Below are 27,095 nucleotides of genomic sequence, written 5' to 3' on the forward strand. Positions count from 1 at the left end.
TGACATTGTATAGGAGGCAGTGATCAAGACCATCTCCAAGAAAAAGAAAAGCAAAAAGGCAAAATGGTTGTCTGAGGAGGCCTTACAAATAGCTGAGAAAAGAAGAGAAGTGAAAGGCAAAGGAGAAAAGGAAGATATACCTATCTGAATGCAGAGTTCCAAAGAATAGCAAGGGCAGATTAGAAAGCCTTCTTCAGTGATCAGTGCAAAGAAATAGAGGAAAACAATAGAATGGGAAAGACTAGAGATCTCTTCAAGAAAATCAGAGATACCAAGGGAATAGTTCATGCAAAGATGGGGACAATAAAGGACAAGAATGGTATGGACCTAACAGAAGCAAAAGATCTTAAGAAGAAGTGGCAAGAATACACAGAACTATACAAGAGCTTCATGACCCAGGTAACCACAATGGTGTGATCACGCATCTAGAGCCAGACATCCTGGAATGTGAAGTCAAGTGGGCCTTAGGAAGAAGCATCACTAATGAACAAAGATAGTGGAGGTAATGGAATTCCAGTTGAGCTATTTCAAATCCTGAAAGATGATGCTGTGAAAGAGCTGCACTCAATATGCCAGCAAATTTGGAAAACTCAGCAGTGGCCACAGGACTAGAAAAGGTCAGTTTTCATTCCAATCCCAAAGAAGGGCAATGCCAAAGAATGTTCAAACTACCACACAATTGCACTCATCCCATGCACTAGCAAGGTCATGCTCAAAATCCTCCAAGCTAGGCTTCAACGGTACATGAACTGTGAACTTCCAGATGTTCAAGCTGGTTTTAGAAAAGGCAGAGGAACCAGAGATCAAATTGCCAACATCCATTGGATCATCAAAAAAGCAAGAGATTTCCAGAAAAACATCTACTTCTGCTTTAATGACTTCATGGGAAATAGATGGGGAAACAGTGGAAACAGTGTCAGACTTTATTTTTGGGGGCTCCAAAATCACTGCGGATGGTGATTGCAGTCAGGAAATTAAAAGACGCTTACTCCTTGGAAGGAAAGTTATGACCAACCTAGATAGCATATTCAAAAACAGAGACATTACTTTGTCAACAAAGGTCCGTCTAGTCAAGGCTATGGTTTTTCCAGTGGTCATGTATGGATGTGAGAGTTGGACTGTGAAGAAAGCTGAGCACCGAAGAATTGATGCTTTTGAACTGTGGTGTTGGAGAAGACTCTTGAGAGTCCCTTGGACTGCAAGGAGGTCTAACCAGTCCATCCTAAAGGAGATCTGTTCTGGGTGTTCATTGGAAGGCCTGATGCTAAAGCTGAAACTCCAATACTTTGGCCACCTTGTGTGAAGAGTTGACTCATTGGAAAAGACTCTGATGCTGGGAGGGATTGGGGGCAGGAGGAGAAGGGGATGATAGAGGATGAGATGGCTGGATGGCATCACCGACTCGATGGACGTGAGTCTGAGTGAACTCCAGGAGTTGGTGATGGACAGGGAGGCCTGGTGTGCTGCAATTCATGGCGTCGCAAAGAGTCGGACACAACTGAGCGACTGAACTGAACTGAACTTAATGACTATGCCAAAGCCTTTGACTGTGTGGATCACAATAAACTGGAAAATTCTTCAAGAGATGGGAATACCAGGCCATCTGACCTGCCTCTTGAGAAATCCGTATGCGGGTCAGGAAGCAACAGTTAGAACTGGACAAGGAACAACAGACTGGTTCCAAATCAGGAAAGGAGTACGTCAAGGCTATATATTGTCACCCTGCTTATTTAACTTATATGTAGAGTACATCATGTGAAATGCTGGGCTGGATGAAGCACAAGCTGGAATCAAGATTTCAGGAGAAATATCAATAACCTCAGATATGCAGATGATACCACCCTTAGCAGAAAGTGAAGAAGAACTAAAGAGCCTCTTGATGACAGTGAAAGAGGAAAGTAAAAAAGTTGGCTTAAAACATTCAGAAAACTAAAATCATGGCATCTGGTCCCATCACTTCATGGCAAATAGATGGGGAAACAGTGGAAACAATGAGATACTTTATTTTCTGGGGCTCCAGAATCACTGCAGACAGTGATTGCAGCCATGAAATTAAAAGACACTTGCTCCTTGGAAGAAAAACTATGACCAACCTAGACAGCATATTAAAAAGTAGAAACATTACTTTACCAAAAAAGGTCTGTCTAGTCAAAGCTATGGTTTTTCCAGTAGTCATGTATGGATGTGAGAGTTGGACTATTAAGAAAGCTGAGTGCTAAAGAATTAATGCTTTTGAACTGTGGTATTGGAGAAGACTCTTGAGAATCCCCTGGACTGCAAGGAGATTAAACCAGTCAATCCTAAAGGAAATCAGTCCTGAATATTCATTGAAAGGACTGATGCTGAAGTTGAAGCTCTAATACTTCCACCACCGGATGTGAAGAACTGATTCATTGGAAAAGACCCTCATGCTGGGAAAGATTGAAGGCAGGAGCAGAAGGGGATAACAGAGGATGAGATGGTTGGATGGCATCACTAACTTGATGGACATGAGTTTTAGCAAGGTCTAGGAGTTGGTGATGTACGGAGAAGCCTGGCATGCTGCAGTCCACGGCGTCTCAAAGAGTCGGACACAACTGAGCGACTGAACTGAACTGATGAAGATCCTTCCTTAACCAGCTGCATATTTATATGTGATACAGAACTAGTTATGGCTCTATCCTTTGCATTTAACTATTAAATTCATCTGGAATTAATTTTGATATGAAGTACAAGGCAAGGGACTTACTTCTCCGTGCCTGTGTGCTCAGTAACTTCAGTCATGTTCAACTTTTTGTGACCTTACGGACTACAGTCCACCAGGTTCCTCTGTCCATCAGATTCTCCAGGCAGGAATACTGAAGTGCGTTGCCATTTCTTCCTCCAGGGGATCTTCCCAACTCAGGGATCGAACAGGCTTTTGCCCGTGTCTCCTGCATTGCAGGTGGATTCTTTACCTACTGAGCCACCTGGGATACCCTAATTCTCTGATTCCCACCCCAATTTCTTTTCATTTTAGGTAAGAGGACAGATAAAAGGAAGGAAAGAGGAAACAATCTATGTTGAACCAGGTTTCTCTGTATGTGTGATTGGATGGTGCCTAAGGATCATTTAAAGTTGTAGACTTGAAAAAAATATATAATAGTGAATATGTTGTTTTGAATTTGTTGAGTCTGAGGTGCTCTGGGTTTACAGGGAGATAGTGAATTGGCAGCTGGAATATGGGCATGATGCTCAGGAGAGAGGCTGAGGCTGAGGTGGTAGACATGGGAGTCATCAGTGTTCACATGGTGTATGACACCACAGGCTTGGAGGAGCTTAGCCAGGGTAGACGTGTAATGTGAGAAGGGAAGCAGGGTACTCTAAGCAGCAACCCTGTTGGTGGTGGAGAAGCTAGAAAATGAGAATAAGAGGGAGTAGGTAAGAGCCAAACAAATGAGACGCTACGGAAAAATAATCTGAAGTAGAAAGAGGTGATCACAGTTTCAGTAGGGACAGAACATGGTCTACAATGGGCTGGGTGAATTGGAAATTGGGAAGTAGAGGGGATAAGAGTAAGATTGCTTTTCAACAGGTTTATAAGTAAAAAGAAAGAGGAACATGGGGACAGTAATGTGTTTGGAAGGTAACATGAAAAGAAGGTTTAAAGGGGAGATTTGAGGGTGCTCGAAGGTGGAAGGAAAGGTACTGATAGGAAGTGGGGAATTTTAAAGTACAAGGGAAGAGGAACTTCCCCAGTGGTCCAGTGAGGAAGAATCCATCTGCCAATGCAGGGAATGAAAGTTCAATTCCTGGTCTGGGAAGATCCCACATGCTGTGGGGCAACTAAGCCCACATGCCTCAACTAGAGAGAAAGCTGCACGTTGTAATGAAGAGCCTGTGCACCACAAAGAAATATCCTGTGAGCTGCAATTAGAACCCAACACTGCCAAAAACAAAATGAATATAAAAAAACAACACACAATGGAAGAGATGGTGCAAGATCTCAAGGGGCAGGAGTGATGGGTACGAACCATGGGAGGGCTGGCAGTGAGTGAAGCAGGTAAGGTGACCACCAGGGCCAAGGAGAGGGTCAGAGGGGAGAAAGTTGAGCCTGTTGGCCTCTATTCTCTCTGTAAAGCAAGAAATAAAGTCATCTATGGAGAATGAGGTAAACAGAGGCAAGGAAGGACTTTTTTTTAGAGGGAGGAAAAGGCTTAAAACAACTGCTGTGGGAAATGAAAGAGAGACTTCATCGTGGGACAAGCCAAGAGGCTGGTGGTATGCGTTCAGGGCCTGGCTAGGTTGATACCAGGAGGACTTGGTTGTGTGATTTTCTTAGTCAAGCATTGCAGGCCAGAAGTGGAGGAGAAAGCAAGTGGGGATATGGATCTGGAGCTGAGAAAGGCAGATAGGCGGGGCAGAAAGGCACAGGGGTAAGGAAATTGAACGAAGAAATTCTTTCAAGAGATTAATCAAAGGGTCAAGGTTGGGTAAGAAAGGAAGTGAAGCTAGGAGAGGAATGATGGGCTTGTTAAATTAGCAACGGCCCAAGGATGGAAGGTCTAAATAAGGTCAAAAAGCAGATTCCGTGGGAGTGAGGAAGTGGAACAGATGCAAGGATAAAAGTTCTGGTTGGAAGGTAGTATTTCTGAGGTGAAGAAATTCTGGGAGATGGTCAGATGGAAAGTGTGACCATGCTCCTATGGACTTCTGCCAGAGGAGTGAAGGAGACTGGAGTCGAGAATCCCGGGATGTGGATGGTCCATGTGGGCGTGGACATTCCCAAGATGGAGGCAGGAACAGGGGTGAGCAGGGAGAGAGCGAGCCAAGTACCATGCAGAGGGATGTCATCAGTGATGCCAGAGACAGGAAGACAGAGAGGACCCCATAGCCTCAGAGAGCAGGAGGCTCGTGGGAGGCCAAAGAACACGTGTGGACGCACAGGTGTAACTGCTTACAATACTCGGGGGTCACAGGTACAGAGCACACTTATTAGGTCGGCCAAAGTGGGGCAGCCGCTTCAGGGCTCTGTTGGTCTGGTTTGCTGGTTGGTTCAGTCATCCATTCATTCAAACAGGGTTTGTCGAGTTGTGTCCGCTGAGCCCTGAGCACCGCGCTCGGTGCTGTGCTGAGGCTGCCTCTTCTGCAGGAATGCACTAGAGCCATAAGCCTTTCCCCTTTTTGCCAAAGGTGGCCCCACTGTCTCTCAGCAAGCCCCCCACACCAAAGTCCTGCCACCAAAGCCAGGCAGGCCCCGACACGGCTGATGGTCGGCAGGGGATCTTCTTGTTACAGCTTTTTCCCCAGAGATAAATAGGCCACAGTAAAAAAGACTGCTACATCCTTTCAATAAAGATTTTTTTTTCCCTTTTCCAGACAGCTTGAGAAATGTTTTAAAAGCTTCTCACATTTCCAGTGAAACCCACAGAGAAGAATTTTGCTTGTTATCAGCCCTGGAAGCCTCTGATAGACGGGTGACATTTTTTTTCTTTTTCTTTCTCTTTTTCTCTTTTCCTTTTTTTCACCAGCTGAAGAGAGAGTCACAGTGTGTTTTATAACTGGCTCTCTGCATTTCAAAAGCTCAACGAGAGCTCTCTGCTAACCCCGATAAGCCTTGGGCTCTTAGCGTCTTAAATACCTCTGACAAGCTATACATTACAGCGCTAATAATTTGCCAAATTTGCGCCCATAATATGATATCTGTAAAACGTCAAGGGCAGTAATGCGATTAGCGGTCTCAAATGAAATATCGAACATTCAGCGTTTAGGTCCTGAATAGGGGGAGAAAGGAAAGGAAATCAATTTCAAAAGCAGGAGGGAAAAAGGCGATAAGCGTGTAATAAAAATAGAGAGAGACAGTGGAGAGATGCAGGGGAAGAGAGACAGGCAGAGCAAGACTTGGGAAGAGATAGACCTGTCTTACATTCATTTTTCAGGCAGGTAAGAGATTTAAGAAACTTTTACAAATTAGTTGGAATAGGGAGCTGGGAAATAACATTTGGTCACCACGGCAACGAGGTTTGGGTGGAAGGAGGGAGGTGGGGGCTGGGAGCGTTGCAAGGGGTTGGCTGAGCCTAGGGAGGGCCTTTCGCTCTCTGCCCCCAACAGCCTGCTTCCATAAAACACAGGAAGTTGAATTACAAGGAGTCTGAGGGTGGGCTCTCACCCTGCCCCCACCCACCCGAGGTGGGAGAGTCGTAATGGACTAATTATCTGGCCAGCAGAGGCGGAGGCGGCAGTCGCAGGAGTGAGGGTCCGGGCTGTCACATACCAGGCTCTAGACTAAATAACAACATCTCACACCTGCAGCTTTACGAGCCCTTTGCAGAGAGGAGCAAGCCCTCCCCTCTCCTCTGTCCCTCCAGCGTCTCCCCATGCACTTGTGGGCCCCGTTTCAGGCTGCTGCGGAGGCACAGAGAGGAGGTTACTTAGTTGTCTCACCCTTGCTGAAGCCACAGCCCGTTTACTCCATCCTTGCAACCTGCAGGTAGCTACATTCAAAGTCCTTCTCTTGGGCCCTCCCGGTAATTGTCTAGAGCTGTCAGCAAGGCGAGGGGACGATGCCATTAACACATGCCATTCCAGAGTTCACTGGTCAGCAGGTTTATCTGCACCTGCAGTTCCCTGACTCAAGCTAAGGGACTGGCTCTAGGATGAGGCTACACTGGAGCATGCGGGCAGAAATTACTAGGGGGTCCTCCTTGGCCTGTGGGGACAGCCAAGGCAGGAACCCTCCACATAGCTCTCTGCTTTGTTCCTTTCTTATCTCCTCCTGATCCCCTGCTTCACAGGGAGAAGCAGTTCTTTCTCAATGTGCTGTGCCTGCCCTTTCTGCACAGTTTGGTCTTGGAAGTGACCCCATAACCTTGAACCTCCCCCTTTTGCAGAGATGAGATAGAGTTGCATCAAAAGAAGAGGGAAATCTATGATGGACATAGGAGCCAGCGCCTTCTCAAGGGACTGGCGGTCAGAAGAGTAAGACCACATCCTTCCATGCTCAGAGTGCTGAGTCCTCTAGGAGGCTTCCTTGGTGGCTCAGTTGGTAAAGAATCTGCCTGCAATGCAGGGACCACCTGCCAATGCAGGAGATTCAGGTTCGATCCCTGGGTCAGGGAAGATCCCCTGGAGAAGAAAATGGCTACCCATTCCAGTATTCTTGCCTGGAAAGTCCCATGGACAGAGGAGCCTGGTGGGCTACAGTCCATGAGGTCACAAGAATTGGACAGGACTTAGTGACTAAACCAACATCACTAGTCCCACTGCGGCTCCATAGGCAGTCCAAGGCTCCCAATCCTAACCGGGATGCAGGCCAGCCCACCTGGGCGAAGAGGGGCTGAGAGGTGGCAGATGGCCTGGGGTGGAAGAAATGCCATCAGGCTGCCAGGGGCTAGCCCCAGGCCCTTCCCAGGGCGGCCTGGAATGGCCATTACAGGGCCACTTCTTGCGGCACCACGAGCCATTAAAACAGGAGTGCTCAGGGAGCCATCAGCCCAGCACAGATGACTTCCCCAGATGTGGCGGAGGGCCAGGATGTGGAAGCCCCCAACCCCGACCTACAGACAAAACATTCCCGCACTAACCATCCTCGGAAACCCCACAGCCCGGAGCCCCCTCTTACAGATGCTTTCTAGACCATTTAGCAGGAGGCAGTGTTTATTTTTGAACATGTGTTCTTTTCCATCTCTCGCCTCTCTTCTCCGTTACTAGTCCTTCCATACCCAAACTACCCTCGAGATGGGCTGCTGTCACTTACTGCTGCCAGGCTCTAAGGCCAGGGTGGGCAGTACTCTTTGTTTTGGCTTTGCTGTGTGTTTTAGTGTGTGCACATGGCATGCACTCACAACCACACTCACACACACACCAGTACTTGCTCAAACCTCCTTTAGTGGAGTGTGTGTACTACACAAGCTCAGAGTTCAGGCTCTCAGAGGCTAAGTTTGTGAGCAAATCCTGAATGAGGCTGTAGGTTCCCTTCTTTTCAAAAGACACACCCTAGTCAGAGGCACCCAGGGCACTAACTTCCTGTTGGGAAGGTGAGATCAGGGATGGAAGGAGGGAATCTGTTGGCCTGGAGCTGGGACTGGGCTCTGCTTGATTCTCTGTCTATGCACGGAGCTCAGCACAGTGTTTTGCTCCATTACCCCCCCTCCACCCCCTAACTAGGGCCTCTCTTTTCTTCAGTAAAATAAAATCCCCCAGTGCTTAAGCAATCAGCTCAAATTTTGCCCCCTTCAAGAAGCCTTCCTGAACTCAAAGAGCCCAGAGTTCTTTTTCTTCTAATAAACTGGTTGAGGGGGGAACTTGAATTTACTGGGGGCCTACTGTATGCCATACCATGTTAGGCATTTTTCACGTCATTCTATTTAGCTTTCAGAATGTGGATAATATTATTTCTGTTTTATAGATAAGAACATAGGCTCTGAGAAATTAAGTGATTCATTGATTCAGCCAGCAGTGGTAGAGGTGAAATTGCAACTCAGGTCTGAGTCAGAAATCCCATGCCCTTTCCATCATGGGGTAGAGCTTCCCACATGGAAAAGTTCTGCAAACGTTTGTCACAGTTCATTCTAAAATGTGGTCCCCGGGAAAGAAAACCACACCCTAGGGAGAAGGAAATGGCAACCCAGTCCAGTACACTTGCCTGGAAAATCCCATGTACAGAGGAGCCTGGTAGGCTACAGTTCATGGGGTCACAAAGAGTCGAACACGACTGAGCGACTTCACTATACTATATAGGGATAGTGTAAGGAGTAGACAGAGAGATGATTTTTCTTAACGAAGCCCGAGTTTGCAGCTGCCTCACTTTGTTACTGCGTATGTAGTTGATGCTTAGTTTTTCTTAGACACTCCTCCTCTTTCTTAATATGTTCCCAGACATATTAGTCTCCAGTGCTTGTTCCCTCTTCCTGGAATGCCCACCTTCTCATTCATTAACTCACTCATTTATTCTTTCCTTCCTTCACATAAACATCAGTTGAGAACCTGCTCTCCTGGGAATACACTGGTAAGGAAAAGGGGACTCTTCACTGTGCATAGTCTAGTGGGGTAATGGGCGTTAATCAAGTAATGAAAAGAGATAAGTATGAATCTGCAACAGTGAACCTCTGTAAGAACGAGCCATGTTGTTGTCAGGGAAGGTTTACCGAAGGAAGTGATAATAGAGCAAAGATCTGCTAAAAACCATATCTCCTACCCAACCCTCCCCTGGACCCCATCAACCTTGACTTTGCCTGGAAAACTCCAGTAATCTTTTCAGTCAGCTTACATATCACTTCCTTATTGAGTCCTCCTTGAGCCTCCAGACTAGGGTGGATCCCCACTGCACTCTATGGTCTTTTCTGTGGCATTTCACCTACATTTAGTTACTTGTCTAAAACATGTCATCTCAGTAGTCTGTAAACCCCATGAAGACAAAGAACTCATCTCCCTGGTGGCCTGCTGTATGTCCAGTGTTAGGTACAGTACTTGGCATGTACTTGCTATTCAACAGATGTTTGCTGAATGCATAATCTTGCTTTCCCTTCCTGTACTGGTGCAGAAGGTTGGGATCCAAGTGCAGGAATTTGCATGTGTTACATTTCACTTTATGAGGTCATCCCAATTTATTAGGACAGATCTTCCTCAACTTAAAATGTGGTTACATCTTGATAGACCCATCCTAGGTTGAAAATATCCTAAGTCAAAAATGCATTTAATACACCTACCATACTGAACATCGCTTAGCCAAACCTTAAACATGCTCAGCGCACATTAGCCTACATTTGGGCAAAATCATCTTTTAAAAGGCTATGTTATAATAAAGTTTTGAATATCTCTAGTAACTTATTGAATACTGGACTGAAAGTGAAAAACAGAAAGGTTGCCTGGGCATAGAATGGTTGTCAGTGTATCGGTTGTAATAGCAAGTACATTCCATACTCTTGGAATGGCATGGCTGACTGGGAGCTGTACCTTGCTCCCAGACACTGCCCAATATCGGAAAGAGTATTGTACCATGTATTACTGACCCAGGAAAAGGTCAAATTCAAAATTCAAAGTACGGTTTCTACCAAATGTGTACCACTTTTCTACCATCATTAAGTAAAAAAAAAAAAAAAAAAAACCAAAAAACCATGTATTACCATTGTAAGTTGGGATTGTCTGTATCCCACTACATTCCAATTCATTTAATATTTATTAAGTACCTACTGTTTACCAATATTGCATAGGAACCTGGAATGTTAGGTCCATGAATCAAGGTAAATTGGAAGTGGTCAAACAGGAAATGGCAAGAGTGAACATCAACATTTTAGGAATCAGTGAACTAAAATGGACTGGAATGGGCGAATTTAATTCAGATGACCATTATATCTACTACTGTGGGCAAGGATCCCTTAGAAGAAATGGAGTAGCCCTCATAGGCAACAAAAGAGTCTGAAATGCAGTATTTGGGTGCAATCTCAAAAATGACAGAATGCTCTCAGTTCATTTCCAAGGCAAAACATTCAATATCACAGTAATCTAAGTCTATGCCCCAACCAGTAACGCTGAAGAAGCTCAACTTGAATGGCTCTATGAAGACCTACAAGAACTTAGAACTAACACCCTCAAAAGATGTCCTTCACATCATAGGGGCCTGGAATGCAAAAGTAGGAAGTTAAAAGATACCCAGAGTAACAGGCAACTTTGGTCTTGGAGTACAAAATGAAGCAGAGAAAAGGCTAACAAAGTTTTGCTAAGAGAACACACTGGTCACAGCAAACACCCTCTTCCAACAACACAACTTTACACATGGACATCACCAAAATCAGCAGACACCCTCTTCCAACAACACAACTTTACTCATGGACATCACCCAAATCAGATTGATTATATTCTTGCAGCCAAAGATGGAGAAACTCTATTACAGTCACCAAAAACAAGACTGTGGTTCAGATCATGAACTCTTTATTGCAAAATTCAGACTTAAGTTGAAGAAAGTAGGGAAAACCACTAGACCATTCAGGTAAGACCTAAATCAAATCCCATACGATTATACAGTGGAAGTGACAAATAGATTCAAGGGATTAGATCTGATAGAGTACCTGAAGAACTATGGACAGAGGTTTGTGACATTGTGCAGGAGGCAGTGGTCAAAACCATCCCCAAGAAATAGAAATGTGAAAAGGCAAAATGGTTGTCTGAGGAGGGCTTACAAATAGCTCAGAAGAGAAGCTAAAGGCAAAGGAGAAAAGGAAAGATACCCATCTGAATGCAGAGTTCCAAAGAATAGCAAGGAGAGATAAGAAAGCCTTCTTCCTAAGTGAACAATGCAAAGAAATAGAGGAAAACAATAGAATGGGAAAAACTAGAGAACTCTTTAAGAAAATCAGAGATACCAAGGGAACACTTCATGCAAAGATGGGCTCAATAAAGGACAGAAATGGTATGAACCTAAAAAGAAGCATAAGATATTAAGAAGAGGTGACAAGAATACACAGAAAAACTATACAAAAAAGATCTTCATGACCCAGGTAACCACGATGGTGTGATCATTCACTACAGCCAGACATCCTGGAGTGTGAAGTCAAATGGGCCTTAGGAAGCATCACTATGAACAAAGCTAGTGCAGGTGATGGAATTCCAGTTGAGCTATTTCAAATCCTAAAAGATTATGCTGTTAAAGTGCGGGACTCAATGTGCCAGCAAATTTGGAAAACTCAGCAGTGGCTACAGAACTGGAAAAGGTCAGTTTTCATTCCAATCCCAAAGAAGGGCAATGCCAAAGAATGTTCAAACTACCACACAACTGCACTCATTTCAGATATTAGGAAGGTCATGCTCAAAATCCTCCAAGCAAGGCTTCAACAGTACATGAATTGAGAACTTCCAGATGTTCAAGCTGGATTTAGGAACCAGAGATTAAAATCATAGAAAAAGCAAGAGAATTCTAGAAAAATATCTACTGCTGCTTCATTGACTACACTAAAGCCTTTGACTGTGTGGATCACAACAAACTGTGTGTGCAGAAAAGTCTTCAAGAGATGGGAATACCAGATCACCTTAGGATGTCTCCTGAGAAACCTAAATGCAGGTGAAGAAGCAACAATTAGAACTGAACATGGAACAACAGACTGGTTTAAACTGGGAAAGGAGTATGTCAAGGCTGTATATTATCACTCTATTTATTTAACTTATATGCAGACTACATCATGTGAAATGCCAGACTGGATGAATCACAAGCTGGAATCAAGATTGCTGGGAGAAATATAAGTAACCTCAGATATGCAGATGACACCACCCTTATGGCAGAAGGTGAAGAGGAACTAAAGAGCCTCTTGATGAAAGTTCTGTTCAGTTCAGTCACTCAGTTGTGTCTGACTCCCCACGACCCCATGGACTGCAGCACGTCAGGCTTCCCTGTCCATCACCAACTCCCAGAGCTTGCTTGATGAAAGGGAGAGTGAAAAAGCTGGCTTAAGACTCAACATTCAAAAAACAAAGATCATGGCATCTGGTCTCATCACTTCATAGCATATAGATGGGGAAACAATGGAAACAGTGAAAGACTATTTTCTTGGGCTCCAAAGTCACTGCAGATGGTAACTGCAGTCATGAAATTAAAAGACACTTGCTCCTTGGAGGAAAAGCTATGACAAAACTAGATAGCAAATTAAAAAGCAGAGACATTACTTTGCCTACAAAGGTCTGTCTAGTCAAAGCTATGGTTTTTCCAGTGGTCATGTACGGATGTGAGAGTTGGACCATAAAGAAGGCTGAATGCTAAAGAATCAATGCTTTTGAAATGTGTTAGAGAAGACTCTTGAAAGTCCCTTGGACAGCAGGGATATCAAATCAGTCAATCCTGAAGAAAATCAACCCTGAACATTCATTGGAAGGACTGATGTTGAAGCTGAAGCTCCAAACTTTGGCCAATTGATGCAAAGAGCCAACTTATTTGAAAAGACCCTGATGCTGGGAAAGATAGAAGGCAGGAGGACAAGGAGACGACAGAGGAAGAGATGGTTGGATGGCATCATCGACTCAATGGACTTGAGTCTGGGAGTTGGTGATAAACAGAGAAGTCAGGTGTGCTGCAGTCCATGGGGTCTCAAAGAGTCAGACATGACTGAGCAGCTGAACAACAACTGTTTACCATGAACCATACCTGATGTTGAGGATACAAAGAAACTTGCACAGTCAGTCCTTGAGGAGCAGACAATCTAGTTTGGGAGAGAGCCGAGAACAACAGGAATTCTAAAACAGTTATTATGGCCAGATTGATGTGGTAGCCCAGAGAACAGAATTTTTTAATTTGTCTTGGTGAGGGGAGTGGGGTAGGGAAGACTTGAACTGAGACCTAAAGTAGTGATAGTTTAGTTTAAGATGGACAGGGTGGAAATTTCAAGATGAGGCAAATGGCAAGTAGTTCAGTGGACTCATGAAGGTCACAGTTAAGACCAATGTAGATAGCTTCTTGCACACACACACACACACACACTCTTGGACTTTGATATTTTCTTACCATTCTATTTTTTTCAATCTGAAGAATGCCTTGACAGAAAATATGGTAACTTCTGATAGTATCTCCTTTAATTGATTTTTCACACTTAGCCATGAGTTACTACTTCTAATGTATGTATCTGATCATGTCCCACCACCACCATCATCCTTCCTGATTAAAAACTTTCCATCATTGCCAACTGTCTCTAGAAGTCATACTCTGTATTATGGTAATTGAAACTCTTACTAGTTTGGTCCAAGGTTATGATTCCAACTCCACTGCTTCTCTACCTACTTTACACTTGGGACTGTGAGTCAGTGACTCACATCTGTGTGTGCCTTTCAGCTCCTGCTGTCTTCTCTACATGGAGAAACGGAGGGATGGGGAGAAGGTTCACAGTTTGGGTGTCTCCCTACTTTCCACAGAGCACCCTGCTCCCAACACCATGATTCCCGCCTACTGAGCTATCTGTGTACAGTCCTTGGAAGGCTTCTCTTTTCTTTTTAACCACTGGGCTTTTGCACATGCTACTTCCTCTGCTTGAAAGACTCTCTGGCATTTGGTCAGGCTATTTCCTCCATCCTTCAGGATGTGTCCAGAAGGTCTTTCTGCCTCCACCTCTAAAGCCCACAGCCCTGTATGCTTGCTTTTACAAAGGCACCAATCACTCTGATTTGAATATCTGTTTTCTTAACCATTTCCCTCACTTGACTTTATCTGATTTATTGCCATATTTTCAGCACCTAACATAGTGCTTGATATATACCAAGCTTTCAATAGACATTTGTTGATTGAGTGATTAAGTGAATAAATGACTAAATGAATAAAATTCTCATTATTCCTGAAACACATGCCTGTTGACAACTGTGCCTTTTGCTGCATGTCATTCTAAAACTGAGCTCTTCATTTCTCCCCAGCTCTCCCCACTTTCCATTAACTCTGCTCTTCCTCTCCCTTCTCCATCTCAGTAAATGGTACCTCTGTCCATGAGATCATATGAAAACCTGAGAGCTTCTCAGGGCACATTTGTTGGTTCACTCATCATTTATTAAGCACCTACCCCCTGCTGGGCACTTTACTAAACACTGAGGACATGGCCCTTAGTTTCACAGAGCTCACTGTCCAGTCAGGATCAAGTTTCTGCAGGCTTCTCGCCATCCCATCTCTGAAACAAACTCCAGTCTGACTGCTCAGGCTGGGTCTCACCCTCAGGAAGGTGGTATGATGGAGAAAAAAGTTCATGGGCTTTGGCTGCAGGAAGAAGTAGGTTTCAGTTAAAGCTCTTTATCCGGAACCAGTTTCACATAGTACTCATTTTTAACAAAAAATATGCATTTTAAAATGTATTGAATGCCTGCTCTGTGCTTGGTATCATGCAAGGTTTTCATGATTCAGTGGTGAACAAAAGACAGAGGACTACCCTCTTAGGGCTTGTGCTTAGTGGAGGAGATAAGCAGTAAACAAATACATTGCTATAATTTTTCATAAAGAAATAGAAAAAAGGGGGAAATCTCTTTTTAGACTGGGAGGAGTTCTCTGAGGAAACAACATTTAAGGGGAGATCTAAAGGATGAGAAGGACCTAGCCATGTGAAGAAAATCAAGTACAGTGAGCTGAGTGGGATGCAAAGGCCCAGAGGTGAGGGGAGTTGAGGTAGACAGGAAGCAAATGTTACTGGGTATGGACTAAGGGCCATGGATCTTACAAAGATTCATGGGTTGCCAGGTGGATTGGAAGTGGCAAGAAGGGAAGAGAAATCAAACAAGAAAACTATTTGAGTGTGATGGATGATTCAAAAGTGATGGCCTGATTGAGGTGGTGGTGGAGAAGCTGGGCAGAGTGAATGTATTTGAGATACGTTTTAGAGGTAGAGTGGTTGGGACTGAGTGATACATCAGATGTGGAGCTGGGGAAGAGGCGAAGGTCACAGAGTGAGTGATTCTGAATTTCCACCTTGAGCAAGTAACTGGGTGGGGAGGTGATACAGGAAGAGTGAAGAAGGAGCAGGTTTGGTGGGAAATTATTGCAGCATTTTGGATGGAGCATCTGGTAGGCATCCATGTGGTGGTGGTGAAGTGCAGCAGGGAGCTTCAAAGAAAGGCAGAGTTACAGTGGGAATGGAGGACAGGAGAGGACTGAAAAGTGAAGTGAGGGTGAAGGAGTTCATCTGTCTCTCTGAACCACATCGTCTTAATTTAGAAAATGGCACCCACAACATGAAATGAGATCATGTAAAACCACCCGGCACATAATAACCACTCAATAAATATGGTTTCCTTTCCCTTCTCTTCCTCCCTATCTCTATTTTATTCCCATCTTCCTTTCTTTTAGTGGCTCTCAGGCTCTTTCCCTTTCTCACTCTCCCTCTGTACTGCACATAAATGTCAGAAAAATGAGCAGCATAAACTTAGAAACTGCTAAGCATATTAAGGAACCAAGGACCAGGATTAGTTGACTTAAAAGTCATGCCTTCGGACTTCCCTGGTGGTTCAGTGGTTAGGACTCCATGCTTCCAATGCTGGGATGCAGGGGGCGTGGGCTCGATACCTGGTTGGGGAACTAAGATCACACATGCTGCATGGCATGGCCAAAAGAAAAAATGAATTCATGCTTTCAACAATCATGCTATAGCTTTTGCTTGGAATACTCTACCCTTTGCTCTTCCTCAGCTTAGCAAAATTCTCTTCCTCCCTAAATAATCCTTTCAAGCTTTGCCAGCTTGAAAGGTGGAGCCTTTCCTAAGGTCTCTGGCTGACTGACGGGCTTGCTTCTTCTCAGTGGTGCAGCACCCTGCTCAGACATCTATCTTAGCACTTACAGTATAGTGAAGCAATCTCTTTGGTTGGGATGTCTTCTTAGTGACCTATGAATTCCTTTAAACAGACACTGTTCTTAAACTTCTGTATCTCCAGCATTTAACTTAGTCTAGGCAGTCTATTGAAAAAAATGCTGCCTCACCAACAAGAAGGTTCTGAGTGTCCATAATTTTAAGTAGAAAGTTTAGATGAGTGAAAAAGCTGTTTGCTTATGCTTTTAGGAAGGTATACTGTTACAGCTAACATCAGGTCCAACGGGGTCAGACTAGAAGGGTTTAGCATCTCATCTTCACATCAACACACTGCACTGACTGGCAAGCCAAGTGGTACCCAGGGACACCTGCATCCAAGCCATTATTCCAGATCACAGTGAAAGGACTGCATTTTAGGAAAATGCTTGCAATTTACAATTTTAATATTTCTATACAGAGGGAATACCGGAGGACAAGGTTACCATCTCTGTACCTAATGCCAGAAGGGGAAAACTGAGCTGCAGCCATTCCCCTAGACTCTTGGATTGTCTACAGAACTTGGAGAACTCTGAGGTTGCAAGAGAATCTTCTCACATATTGTGATTTTCTTGGATGGAATGCCAGCCAATTTTTTTCTTTGTTTACAATCTCAGTTCAGTATATATAGGGAAAATAAAAGGGAAGTGACTCAAATTAAGTAGTAGGCCTGAAGGGCTTTCATCAGATATGATACCTCACTAGAGTAGGCATCCCATAAATGTTGGTACAAAAGAATGGTTCCCAAACCCTAAATGCCTCAATTCTTCTTTGAGAACCTATATTCTGATCATAAGTAATCACATCATGCTCTTTACTTCTAGAGCACAGCAATCCTATGAATCATTTACAGAATTACCTGCTATTATCTAACTCAATGCTGACTACATGTACCATTCAAGAACCCTGTGTCATTCAAGAATCATCCATTGAATTATACTGGCATCACTCGACAACATCTCAGTGACTACCACAGCTCTAGAAGCATCATTCTCACTTGGTTCTAGACATGCTGCCCTTCTCCCACCCCCAGCAATGCCCACCTAGTGTTCTGGATTCCCCTGGTGATCTTGGAACATCCTGAGATGCCTGGGTTGAAATTCTCTTCAAACACTGAGGTAAACCGGGGGGGGGGTCACAGAAAGCTGCCTGGCCCTGTTCCCAATACCTATACACCCCCATTCTGCACCAACCTTCAGACCTCTCCTTTCAGAATGGACTCCCACCTCCACAGCAACTCGCTGGCACAGTCCTTGCTGGGTCTTCCCTTTCTAAGTCTGTTTGTTCCGACTGACCGATTCCCCAGGACTGGTTCCTGCCCAGCCCAGCTCCTAATTCTTGCATTTCTTAACCCTGCCTCCTGGCTGAACACACCAATCTTCACAACTGGAACTTGAGAGTTATTGTAGAGGTTGTGAAGGAGGTACTTCAGAATTCTAAAGACACTTCCCAACCTGAGATTCTGTGATTCTGGTACTTCATCTTGAGCTCACATTGAAAAAACATTCAATTTAGCTTTATTTGTGCATCTTGTTATTATGTTAGTCAAATGGAATTTTTTTTTAGAAAGCTCAAAAGTAGACTGATAGCTGACTAGACCTCATCTTAGCCCATACACTTTGTCTAAATCCAAGTAAAACAGTGAGCTTCAGTACAAGTTGCAGGCCCCAAGTAGACCATGCTACACTGGGAATGGTCATTAGTATTAAAGAGTTGATTGGAGTTTGACTGTAGAGATTCTAGGACTGCTCACAACAAGGGATGAACACCTAATATTCTCATTGCATTGCCACCTTGGATGTCTTCCTGTCAGGTCACTTTTCTATTAAGCAATGAAGAATCAATTATCTGCCATCAACAAATGAATAAAGAAGATGTGGTACATATATGCAATGGAATATTATTACTTAGCCATTAAAAGGAATGAAATTGGATCATTTGAAGAGATGAGGATGGACCTAGAGACTATCACTTAGAGTGAAGTATATCAGTAAGAGAAAAACAAATATTGTATATTAATCATATATATGGAATTTACAAAAATGGTATAGATGATCTTATTTGCAGAGCAGAAATAGAGATGCAGATGCAGAGAACAAAAATATTGATCAAGGGGGAATGTTGTGGGTGGGATGAATTGGGAGATTGGAATTGATGTATATATACTATTGATACTATGTATAAGATAGATAACTAATGAAAACCTACTGAATAGCACTGGGAACTCCACTCTGCTCTGTGGTGACCAAATGGGAAGGAAATCCAGAAAAGAGATAAACTGTGGAAAATTCTGAAAGAGATGGGAATACCAGACCACCTGATCTGCCTCTTGAGAAATCTGTATGCAGGTCAGGAAGCAACAGTTAGAACTGGACATGGAACAACAGACTGGTTCCAAATAGGAAAAGGAGTACGTCAAGGCTGTATATTGTCACCCTGTTTATTTAACTTATATGCAGAGTACATCATGAGAAACACTGGGCTGGAAGAAACACAAGCTGGAATCAAGATTGCCGAGAGAAATATCAATAACCTCAGATATGCAGATGACACCACCCTTATGGCAGAAAGTGAAGAGGAACTAAAAAGCCTCTGGATGAAAGTGAAAGTGGAGAGTGAAAAAGTTGGCTTAAAGCTCAACATTTAGAAAACAAAGATCATGGCATCTGGTCCCACCACTTTATGGGAAATAGATGGGGAAACAGTGGAAACAGTGTCAGACTTTATTTTTCTGGGCTCCAAAATCACTACAGATGGTGACTGCAGCCATGAAATTAAAAGACGCTTACTCCTTGGAAGGAAGGTTATGACCAACCTAGACAGCATATTCAAAAGCAGAGACATTACTTTGCCAACAAAGGTTCGTCTAGTCAAGGCTATGGTTTTTCCTGTGGTCATGTGTGGATGTGAGAGTTGGACTGTGAAGAAGGCTGAGAGCCGAAGAATTGATGCTTTTGAACTGTGGTGTTGGAGAAGACTCTTGAGAGTCCCTTGGACTGCAAGGAGATCCAACCAGTTCATTCTGAAGATCAGCCCTGGGATTTCTTTGGAAGGAATGATGCTAAAGCTGAAACTCCAGTACTTTGGCCACCTCATGCAAAGAGTTGACTTATTGGAAAAGACTCTGATGCTGGGAGGGATTGGGGGCAGGAGGAGAAGGGGACGACAGAGGATGAAATGGCTGGATGGCATCACCGACTCGATGAACTTGAGTCTCAGTGAACTCCAGGAGCTGGTGATGGACAGGGAGGCCTGGCGTGCTGCGATTCATGGGGTTGCAAAGAGTTGGACACGACTGAGCGACTGATCTGATCTGATCTGATCTGATGTATATGTATAGCTGATTCATTGTGCTGCAGAGTAGAAACCAACCCAACATTGGAAAGCAACTAAACTCCAATAAAAATTAAGTAAAAAAAAAATACTCAATTATCTGAATAGTCTAGTTCCTGAGACAGAAGTCTGATTTATCAGCACTTAATCCTCAGGCAGTTATAATCTTCCAACCTAGCTTCTGTCTCAACAGAATTCAGGTATCCTGGGCCACTTGTGCTGGAAGCCTGCTATGCGCCAGGTGCTGTGCTGGGTGCTGGACTACGGCCTTGAACCAGAGAAAGAGAGACCTGCACTCAGAGGGCTCACATTCTGGAATGGGAATCAGACACTGAACAGGCACAATGGCCCAGTCTATTCCTTGGTCTTATTTAGGACTAAGAACTACAAGGATAAATAAATACAAGATGTTAGTTGACTGTGTTAAGACCGAACAAGCGTTCCTTTGGTGAAATTATGAAGGGTGGCCTCTTAAATTATTTGGAATGGTTCTCTTTTTCTTCCTTCTCTTAGGCTCTTCCTACTTTGGAATGAGAAACTTCCAAAGCTGAGCAATGTCTCCACTTGAATAAGGGAGAAAACAGAAGGTGCTGACAACGCAGGGCTAAAATGCACATATACCTGTGGGACAGCTTCATGGCCAAGTGTGCACACACACATGCATACACACACACAGACAGACGTGTAGATGCACACAGACACACACCGGCAGAAGGCCCAGGAACCATGCCCTGGGGGGAAGAAGAGGAAGAAAAAAAAAGAAATCCAAACAGTCTTTTCACCCCGAAAACATATAATTTTGTGTAAATTTTTACTTTAAACATCTCTCTTTTCCTGAGCTGTGATATGGGCCCTGTCAAAGCCAAGGCCAATTACTGCCATTAGGTTCCCATCATGTCACTACTTCTCCCCCCATCACGAAGGCCCTCGCCTCACAGGGCTATAATCTACACTCACTTTCGCTCCATCACTTTCAGAAGGAACAAAATTGTTTTGTGTGTTTTTTTTAAAAGGGCCTTTATTTGGCCCCTGTCAACTCTGAAAAGAAGGGAGAGAAAGAGAGAGAGGGGGAGAGAGAAAGCAGGAGAAAGAAAGATTGTTTAAGTGTTTAACTGTGAGATTGCCAACAGGAAGCAGGATGAGAGGCAGCCTAGCTCTCCCAAGGGTCCAGGCTTGGGGACCCCTGGGTCGCTGGACCAGGACACTAGATCCCCCCTCCCCCCAAGGGAAAATTCTTTCTGCTCCTAGAAGGTTCTGATCTCACAGGCTTGGAAGACTCTATTTGAAGACATCATCAAAGAATAGCCTGGCTATGAATCCCCAAACCAGTTACTAAGAACATCTGCCATAGGCCCGCAAGTGGGGTAACCTTTTTGGACTCCAAAACCCCTAAGGCCCTGGCTGCAGTGGGGACAGCAGTGGGTGAGAGAAGACCCTCACAAAGGCGGAAGGTGGTGTTAGCAGAGGGCGAAGTGAAGGCTGCTGGTTGGGGACAGGTGGTCCCTCCCTTAGCTGAGCCAGGATGTCCTGATCCCTGACCTCTTCTCGGCAGGTTGACCTACTGCACCATGAGCAACCACGCTCACAGCTGGGAAACCCTCCCTAGGTCTCCTCCCACTGAGGGAGGCTGAGGCCCCTTGCCCACCCGAGACAGCCGCTCTTCCTGCGCTGGAGCGACAGACACCTTTCTGAAATCTGCAGTCAGTTATCACACCCCTCGCTCGGCCTGGCAGGCCCAGCATGCCTCTCCACTCCCGCCGCCTCGGTCGTCACTTAGCCAAGCTAAACAGATTTAGCTCCTTTAATCTTTCCTCATTAGCTGGCAATCTGGAAAGGAAACAAATGCTCGCCCCATACAGGTTCAAGCTGTTGCTTTAACCTTGTAAAAGCGTGCAGGCGCTGGGGCTGCGGAGTCCACGGGATCATTACCATGAGAGGCCACTCCCTCTCAGCCAGCTCCCTCAGGGGGCCTTCTCCTCCTTTTGGAAACCACTTTAGGGTGTTGGCATCACCTCCCTTCCAGGCTCAAGAGCTCCACACCCAAATGTTGTGCACGCAGCTCCCAGAACAAGGCAGCTTCCTCTGGCCTCTTGGAAAAGCAGGGGGTATTTCCCCCCAGACATGGTCATTTGTTCCAACGCAGCCCCACCACACACACACACACACACACACACACACACACCCCAGCAGGTGCTCACGCTGGTGGGTGACTTCTCTGGGTCCCTGTGCAATTTCTCAGCCACACCCATCTATCAGCTTCTTCAGCTCCATGCAGTTTTCTCCAGATGAGAACGCCCCAGATGAGACCTTGTCAAAGAGGCTCCGATCCTCTGCTCACCAGGAGAGTGTCCCTCTCCCAGAAAGGAGTCCTTGCCATTGATTTCCCCCTCAGCGCCTCTTTCATTTACATACCTGCACCACCAGCCAGAACCTGAACCTGTTTTAACAACTACCACTTGTGGCACACCCGCTACAGCACATCTGTTTCTCTGTTTCCAATTTGATCACTTGGTGTTATTCTGTTTGGTGTGGTTTGGCCCTTAGGGGTGTGTGTGTGTATATGTATGTACACACACACACGCGCGCGCGCACACACAGAGCTCGGATTCTAGTTTTCTTCCCAAGATGACAGACATCACCCACCCCCACTTCATTGTCTCTCTCTCTCAGACTGACTGGGCAAACGTTTTTAGGACTGTTGCACCGTGTTTCAGAAGACAGGAGTCACGTCGTTTCACTTCCCCGGGCTCCTGATGGCTCCTTTTACTTTCTATGATTTTCCAGACATAATTATAAGTGGTTCCATCAGCTCCCCGCTCAGCACGTCCCCAGAACACCAGCCTTAACACTCCATGATGGATGTCATCCAGGCTCGCTGATTTTTCTGAGGATTCTCCTACCTGCTTTCTATCAGTAACGATTTTTGCACAGTCTGCATTTACTTCCTAATTATCCAAATTCCTTTTTGTCATTTTTCTTCTTAAAGATGGATCTAAAAAATGAGCCGAGTATCTCTGCCCTGTAGGAGGTAAGATGGATCTCCCTCTTCTCTTCATTTATTAGCGGTCTATAGGCTCGCTGGTCTTTCCCCCACCTCTCCCTCAATATACTGCTAAACATGTGTATTCCCTTTAACCCTTCACTAGTTCAAGCTTCTCTCCATTTCCTCTGGTTCACCCTCTTGCTCACAGTCCCAGGATCTATCCTCTGCTGCTGCCTGAAGACAATCCCTTTATTTTGCAGAAAACTAGGCAGCCTCACCCTAAGCAAATCCAGCAGGTAAGGCCTCTTCTCTTATTCCTCTTCACACACTGGCTATGGTTCTTAGCATTCTCCTTCTAGACTTCTCCTTAGGACTCCAAAAATGGACTGCCTCTTTGAAATATAGGGGAAAATGGAAGTCGGCTGCTTGCTTTTCCTGCCTCACCTAAAAACCCTCAATCCCCATCACCGTTCTTTCCCACCTGCTGCTCTACAAATGTCCTCTGCACCATTCACGCCTACTGACTTCCACTGTAGGGTTTTAAAGGAACTTTCTAGATGTCAAGTATTCTTGCCTGGAAAATCCCACGGATGAAGGAAACTGGTAGGCTAAAGTCAATGGGGTCGCAAAGAATCGGACACAACTGAGCAACTTCACTTCACTTTCTAGATGTCAAAGCTATCATCAGTCCTCACCTCTACTTCTGGGAAGAGTCAGTTTTCATTTTGCTCACTTTGTCTGAGAGTTGTTGCCTTCCCCCATTCATTCATTCATTCATTCAGGCAGTGTGTGTGAGGTCCCTGAGTGCCGACCACCAACACTGGGAATAGAGTAGTGAACAAAGTGGCAGGATGCCTGCTCTCACTTGCTTAAGGTCCAGTGGAGGAGCGTCATTAGCACTCCTCAACTCCATGTATGATTCTGAACCGTGATCTGCTATATCAAGGACATGCAGAGTGCTATGAGAAGGTAAAATCAGAGGACAAAATTCACTTTTGGAGGACAGAATAGGCTCCTCTGAGCAGAAAAATTCACAGAGACAGGAAAAGTGGGTAAAAACTGGATGAAGTATATTCTAAGATGCTGGAAAGGAAAGCTGGTGCATTTGATGAATGAAAGGAAAAGCAGTTTGAGTGAACATAGGCAGCAAATGGGAGAGGGCCCTGAGCTGAGGTCTGAGCATAGTGTCCTTAACTGAGCATGAAATCTTTAAGACAAGGCTTGGGAGGGCAGGTGATGCTCCACTGTGCCCTAGGAGGGTTGGGGGACAACTCATTCCCATGTCTGTTCCCAGCATCATCCTCCCCTCTTTCTCTGATGAAAGATGGGCTGGTGAAGAAACAAGGGAAACCATTGGAATTATTTCCTCTTTTGCCTCAGCTGACATGAGTAGCCTTCCTCATTTTCTCTCCTGTAAATGGCCCGCTGTATTTTGCTAACAGAAAATGCACAAAAGGCAATTTCATTAAACAATTCTATTCTGGAGTCAAGGTAAGGGTAGGAGTGGTCAGAGTCCTGGATGGGCAATTTGAAAGGGGCCCCTTGGTGATGCTGCTGTGCCATCCTAAAGATGCCCAATTTTTAAAAATTAACCTCTCTTGAGTCTCATTGTTTCCCATCCATCCATCCCACAAACTAAGTGAGGACTCACATGAATCCTTTGAAAACTACAGACATTTCTTCAGGTGTTCATATTCATTACAGAGAGAGAAGTCTTAACACTGGAGACCCAGGAAGAGGTGAGTCCCTGAGTGAGGAAGAGAGCAGTGGAGACTGATGGAGACCTGCTCTCAGATCCCAGGGAAGATGGAGAAGGCCATGGGATGCAGCCCTGGGGATGTGAGAAGGGTACAACCTCAATTCTTGGGTTCTGATTTCTCAAAGTTGCTCAGTCGTGTCTGACCTTGCAACCCCATGGATTATACAGTCCATGGAATTCTCCAGGCTAGAATACTGGAGTGGGTAGCCATTCCCTTCTCTGGGGGATCTTCCCAACCCAGGGATCGAACCAAGGTCTCCCACATTGTAGGCAGATTCTTATTTCTGGCCACTGTATATTCTGGTTATATTCCACACTGCCAACCAGACAGGGCTGGAGAGGCCTTTGAAAGCATCTAGGTCAGCTATCTGAAGCCAAGTCCTTCCACAGGTGTTCTTCCACGTTGTGGGGCACCCATCCCAAGAGGTGAAAAAAAGCAACCCTTCTCGAGGAAAAGGGAAGATGTGTGGAGAAGGGGGGTCAGCCATTAGTGGGGTTACTAAGAGGTAGACAAGGTTCTTCCTGCTCAGGACTGAGCCTTCCCTCCACCTGCTGACCCTGAGCCGCTCTCCCCATCTCTCCCTGGGGTGTGCTCTCTGGGGATGCACACACAAACCCACTCTACACAGGTGGGACCTTGGCCAAAGACACAGAGAGTTTCTGGGGATATTCCCCAGAGGAGAGGGTCCCCTGCTTGGCCTGAGGAAACAGTCTCGCTGCTCCCCACCCCCGCCCACCCTTGCCTCAGGAAGAAAGGTCATTCCCTCCTCCTCTCTCCATAGTAGCTTTTCAAAGGTTAAATTCAACCAGCCTGCTCCACCACCCCGCCTCAAGCCCACCCCCAAACAAGAGAGGAAAAGTTAATTGAAAATGCTGTTTAATTTTTCAGCTCCAGTGGATCCCACCCCAGCACAGATGGCTCCCCCAGGACTGTCTGTCCCGAGCCCATCTCCACCATCCATCGCTCCCCCCACGCATGGGGGCAGAGGCCCAGCCAGCAGTGGCTCAAAGGGAGAAAAAAGAAGGGGGAGTGTGTGTGGGGGGGCACCTCCACACAAAAGAGCATTCTGAGCCCTTGGTTCCCTGGCCCGGAGAACAATGCTCCCGACTTGATCCTTTCATAAAGAGAGTTTCTGGTGTCAGGAGACAGCCGCCCAGCGCCCAAGCCGCCCCGCACAGGCCACTTCACTGCCCACCACCAACTGCTGTGCTGGCGGGGGGCTTCATTCCGCACCCCCCTCTGCGTCCAGCTGGAAGTGAGCGCGGTACCAACCCCCACCGCACTCGGGGCCTGCCCGCTACTTGTTGCCCCCTAAAGGCTCTGACAGGGCCCCAGAGAGGCCAGCCAGCTGAGATGAAAGCCTAGGACTCTAACTGGATTACCCCAACCAGCCCCAGGACTAAAGAGGCCAAGGAGCCCTAATTAAAGCCATCCCCCTGCCCCTTGCCCCCACCCCAATCACCGCAGCCTTTCTCCTTTCATCCCAGGTTCTCCACTTTGTTCAAATTTCCGCTACTGATGAGTTACTAGGCTCTGGAGAGGTGGGGTGAGTGGAGAGGAGAGCAAACCCCCTCAGTCTCCGAGGCTTCAAGTCAGTGTTGTCAGCGTGCTGGGACTCGGCTGTCTCTTCTGTTGGAGGAGCCCTAGAGGGGAACGCAAGGGGTGGAGGCACAAGAACCAAGGAAGGGGAAGGGACTGGGGCTGGGGGGTGGAGGAGATCCTGCTGCTGGTTGCACGGTGTCCTGCCAGGTCGGGGCACAGCCGGGATGCCCACTGGGTGGAGAAAGAGCAACAGTGATCTCCTCCTCTGCAGAGAGCTCTGGGGCCGGGTGTTGGGGGGGGGGTCTCTGCTATACTCCTCCTCCCTCTTTGTACTGCCCCCCACCAACTCTCCTCCACTAGCACCTCCTTTTCTTCCTTACCCAGAAGCAGCTTTTTGCCTTTGGCTAGAGAACGTGAAGGCACAGCGGAGCCTCCATGATAAACCTAGTACATTTGGTTCTGGGTTTGTATTCATTCATTCTCTCCTTTTGATCCTAATCATCCCACAAGGCAGGTATTTTTGCCTTCACTTTATAGCCGAAACTGAGATGGCAAGATTCCAAGGACCTTCCCTTTCCACAAGTTTACTACCACCTGGCAAGTTGGTGGAAAGCTAAGAGCACAGATCTCCTGGCTCCTGCTTCAGTGCTCTCCTCACTTGAATGCTCTGAGGTCCAGAGAAGGCCCTAGTGCCCTTTCTCCTCTGAGCCTGCTCTTTGGGACAGGGGGCAGAGGTTTTACTTTTCTTGGACCATCCCAGTCTATGGGCACTGTGAGAGGCTGAGAGATGATCCTTGGGCAATGATGAAGGCCAGGAGTGCCCACCTCTGGGAAAGCAAAAGGCTGAGCCTGTGGGCCCATGGCATCCTGCCTGCTGCTCCATTCCACGGCCTGTGATGACAGCCTGCTTCCATTGGACACACAGCAGGTGAGGCCAGGGGTCTTCCTGCCTGGGTGTGATGGCACCAGAAAAGGAAGAGAGTCCTAGAGGCCACTGGAGGCTGTTTCCCTGTCCCACTATCAGGAAGTTGCTGAGTTCTCTGGCACATCTAACCCCCCCACCCCCTCACACCCCCCACCAACAACCACTGCAGTGCTGGGCTGGACTGTCACGTTGGTGAGGTGGGCTCATGCCAGGAACTAGCCTCCTTGTGTGAAATGAGGGGCACCCACCTCTGAGCCGAGATGCCCGGGCACTGCTTGGTGCAGGGTCCAGGCAAAAGAGCCTCC

At 46.0% G+C, this 27,095-nt stretch overlaps 1 protein-coding gene across 3 annotated transcripts in view; it reads right to left on the bottom strand.

The window, feature by feature from the left end:
- The window catches only part of RNF220 (ring finger protein 220), a 267,983-nt gene that overhangs the window by 128,628 nt on the left and 112,260 nt on the right, over positions 1–27,095 (bottom strand). The gene's annotated exons all lie outside the window — the stretch shown is intronic.

This window comes from Bubalus kerabau, chromosome 6 (genome assembly GCF_029407905.1).
Source record: "Bubalus kerabau isolate K-KA32 ecotype Philippines breed swamp buffalo chromosome 6, PCC_UOA_SB_1v2, whole genome shotgun sequence".
NCBI classification, from domain to species: Eukaryota; Metazoa; Chordata; class Mammalia; order Artiodactyla; family Bovidae; genus Bubalus; species Bubalus kerabau.